Source organism: Salvelinus alpinus, chromosome 3 (genome assembly GCF_045679555.1).
Source record: "Salvelinus alpinus chromosome 3, SLU_Salpinus.1, whole genome shotgun sequence".
In the NCBI taxonomy this organism is placed as follows: domain Eukaryota; kingdom Metazoa; phylum Chordata; class Actinopteri; order Salmoniformes; family Salmonidae; genus Salvelinus; species Salvelinus alpinus.
In genome coordinates, this window is record NC_092088.1 from 46,323,720 (window position 1) to 46,328,485 (window position 4,766).

Here is a 4,766-nt window from a genome sequence, read left to right on the forward strand (position 1 = left end):
TCTGACCGCAACCTGAGCTGTAGAACAGGTTAGGCAGCACCTAGACCGCCTCCCCAATGCCACCCCAACCCCCACTATGAACCTTTTCACAGGGAGAGGGACATGTCATGCACATTTACAGGGCTGGTGACAGCTGAAACCTGCCAAGAGAGTGAGAGAGAGAAATGGAGATTTAGAAAGAGAGAGAAAGAGGTACACACCACCCGTTCTTAACCAAGGTTAAAGAAACAGAGGCCTGCAATAATTGCAAAACATCTACATCCATCAACATATGAATGCACTCTCTCCTTCTCTGTCTCTCATACACACACACACTGCCCACAGCTCTGGAGAGATGAATGGAATCCAAAGATTCTGCCATAAGCCATTGATCAGTGTCTTTGCCATCTTCTACTGTATCTGACTGACCTGTATAGTGAAAGGAGGCTGATGTTATTTTGAGTGAGTTGAACTTGATTGTGATCTCTCAAAAATCTGCTCATTATCTTCAATATCATGATAAAGTATTGTATTTTTGTAATTTCAACTTCTTTTGGAGGTTAATATGTATACACACAGATACATGACAGCCCCTACACTACAGCATCATCAGCATCATCATTATACTGTAGACTCATACTTTACTTACTGATTTCACTTCGTCCCAGGTACAGTAGGACATAATGCCGTAGAGATGAGGTCACAGTGCTGACAATCAGTGTGTCAAAGTGGTAACAATAACTGGGTTAATTCAGTATTATGCTTACTATGTACCAAACCAAAACCAGGCATAATATAGTGAGTTATTGCCCCACCCACTCTATGAATTAATACAATGTTTAGAAAAGTACATCACACAAGTAGGACTCAGCTCCAGGAAAGCAGTAGTGCTCCAGTGGTAGGTACAATAAGAAGAACCTCCGCATTCAAAGCTTAATTTCCTGAGTTACATTAGAAGTGCCCATCCAAGAATTCTCAGGGTTATTGGCCACAGATAAAATGATGTCAAATCACCTTATATCTACAGTAGCTTTGATTGGACTGGTACTCATATATTCCAAATCTTAGCTAGCAGTCATCATCATGAATCAAGTCGACAATCTACTGGCAAATCCTTTTTAATCCTTGTCACATGAAAATAAATAATGAAGAGTAATTATAGACAAAACATATCGGTGCTCATCGCCCGTTGGACATAAACATTACACAACAAGTTGGAAATCGCAAATTCAACAATGAGTGTTTTGGAAGGAATCAGTGGCTAACTGCAAGCATTGCAAAGCAATCAGTAGCCTGCTATTCAGTGGAGTGGCGGTGTGGTCCCAAGGCTGGGTTTAAGGGTCTCTTTTCCAAGCTTAAAATTATAAACATTCAACATTGGCCATGCTGTCAATCCAGCATGATTTCTTCCTGCGCTCAAAACAACTGTTAACTCGGAACTGGGAAATGTGAGTTCAAGACAACTGGGAACTCGGGGAAAAAAACATTTTGTGTAACGGCTGTCTCTCTCCTCATCCTCGGACGAGGAGAGGAGAGAAGGATCATCAGACCAAAATGCAGCAGTAGGGAAATAAGCCATCTTTTTATTTAACACGACGATGGCAACACGAAACAAAAACCTTCCAAATATACAAAACAAGAAAACGACGTTGACGAAACCTGAACATAAACTTACATAACTAAACGTAAACTCACGGACAGGAAACAGACGACATCAAAATAAACGAACAGCCAAACAGTCCCGTATGGTACATACATTCGACGACACAGGAGACAATCACCCACAAACAAACAGTGAGAACACCCTACCTAAATATGACTCTTAATTAGAGGAGAACGCAAAACACCTGCCTCTAATTAAGAGCCATACCAGGCAACCACAACCAACATAGAAACAGATAACATAGACTGCCCACCCAAAACACATGCCCTGACCTAAACACATACAAAAACAACATAAAACAGGTCAGGACCGTTACATTTTGAATGGTCATCCAACTCGGAATTGTAAGTCGGGAACTCTAGAGCTACGACCTGAAGATCACTGACGTCATCATGATTCAACCTTTTTTTTTTTTAAGAGTTCCCAGTTGTCATGAAAGCACCACAAATCCAGAGACTGCCAGACTTTGATGACAAAGTTTGATGAAACTTCCTGTTCAAGTGAGCACAGCACAAGTCCAAAAATGTCTTGTATGCTGCTGCATAAATTATGTAATATGTCAGGGAGATTTATATACTGTAGCTAAGAAAGTAATACTAAGTGTATGTTGTGTAGTAATCTGTTAGTAACCCATGTGCCTCACCCTAATAATTTGGTAAATTTTCCGCTCTTAATTTCGCCTACTGTTCTGATTTGATAGTGCACATGTAGCCTATAACCTGTTTTAGAGAAATGTAATCACAGAATATTGTAAGAGCTTTCATTGTCTGCTTATATGCCCCCTTTATTTATCATACGGTTCTGACTTGGTGTACAGGGAAAGCACTGTAAGAACGGCCCATGTTCTGAATTCTGTCACTGTACATTTCAAAAGTGCTGAACAAAAAGTCCTATTGACTATGTTTGTCCTAGCTCGCTCATTAATGTCTACCATCTACCATTAATGTCTACCAATCTACCAGCGAATTCTTGGGCTACAATACCAGCTACAAGCTAATTTAGCCATTATTTTTTTTTATTATTTTTTTTGCCGCTGCTAGTAGCTTTTACCTTCTGCACAGACACCAGCCCTGTTATTAGCCTGGATATTACTCACCAATTTACCAGCATCGGACTGTCTCTCGACAACAACGCCGGATTCCTGCCGTAATCCCTGAGCCACTGCTTCTGATCCTCACAGCTAGCTTGCGGCTAGCGCAGCTAGCGCCACTGCCACGAAGCTAGCACCAGTTAGCAAACACAATTCTACAATTCACAACCTCTCTTTCGCCATCGCCATCTGGCTTGGATTCTCTGTCGACACGACCACGTCTGAGCAGACCCCCTCCGTCTGAGCAGACCACCCCCCGGGCTACTAACTTTAAACGCCGCGAGGCCTCCCTGCTCCATCTACGGCTGCCCCCTGGACACTATGATCACTTGGCTACATAGCTGATGCATGCTTGACTGTCCATTAATTCACGGTACTCCATTCTGTTTATTTGTGTTTTATCTGTCGGCTCTGTGCTTTAACTCAGGATCTGTGTGTAGTTAATCCGACCCTCTCTGCCTAGTCGTCGCCATTTTTACCTGTTGTTGCTGTGTTAGACTAGCACCCTGTTATTGCTGCTGTTATCTTACCTGTTGTTTTAGCTAGCTCTCCCAATCAAGACCTGCAATCACTTTATGCCTTATTGTATGTCTCTCTCAAATATCAATATGCCTTGCATACTGTTGTTCAGGCTAGTTTTCATTATCATTGTTTTGGTTTGCAATGGACCCTGTAGTTCCACTCTCCGTACCTCTGATACCCCCTTTGTCCCACCCCCCACACATGCGGTGACCTCACCCATTGAGACCAGCATGTCCAGAGATACAACCTCTCTTATCATCACCCAGTGCCTGGGCTTGCCTCCGCTGTACCCGCGCCCCTCCATACCCCTGTCTGCACATTATGCCCAGAATCTATTCTACCACGCCCATAAATCTGCTCCTTTTATTCTTTGTCCCCAACGCTCTAGGCGACCAGTTTTGATAGCCTTTAGCCGCACCCTCATCCTACTACTCCTCTGTTCCTCGGGTGATGTGGAGGTAAACCCAGGCCCTGCATGTCCCCAGTCACCCTCATTTGTTGACTTCTGCGATCGAAAAAGCCTTGGCCTCATGCATGTCAACATCAGAAGCCTCCTCCCTAAGTTTGCCTTACTCACCGCTTTAGCACACTCTGCCAATCCTGATGTCCTTGCCGTGTCCGAATCCTGGCTTAGGAAGGCCACCAAAAATTCTGAGATTTCCATACCCAACTATAACACTTTCCGTCAAGATAGAACTGCCAAAGGGGGAGGAGTTGCAATCTACTGCAGAGATAGCCTGCAAAGTTCTGTCATACTTTCCAGGTCTATGCCCAAACAGTTCGAACTTCTAATTTTAAAAATTAATCTCTCCAGAAATAAGTCTCTCACTGTTGCCGCCTGCTACCGACCCCCCTCAGCTCCCAGCTGTGCCCTGGACACCATCTGTGAATTGATCGCTCCCCATCTAGCTTCAGAGTTTGTTCTGTTAGGTGACCTAAACTGGGATATGCTTAACACCCCGGCAGTCCTACAATCCAAGCTTGATGCCCTCAATCTCACACAAATCATCAAGGAACCCACCAGGTACAACCCTAAATCCGTAAACATGGGCACCCTAATAGACATTATCCTGACCAACCTGCCCTCCAAATACACCTCTGCTGTCTTCAATCAAGATCTCAGCGATCACTGCCTCATTGCCTGTATCCGCCACGGGTCCGCGGTCAAACGACCACCCCTCATCACTGTCAAACGCTCCCTAAAACACTTCTGCGAGCAGGCCTTTCTAATCGACCTGGCCCGGGTACCCTGGAAGGATATTGACCTCATCCCGTCAGTTGAGGATGCCTGGTCATTCTTTAAATGTTACTTCCTCACCATATTAGACAAGCATGCTCCGTTCAAAAAATGCAGAACCAAGAACAGATATAGCCCTTGGTTCACTCCAGACCTGACTGCCCTCGACCAGCACAAAAACATCCTGTGGCGAACTGCAATAGCATCGAAGAGCCCCCGCGATATGCAACTGTTCAGGGAAGTCAGGAACCAATACACGCAGTCAGTCAGGAAAG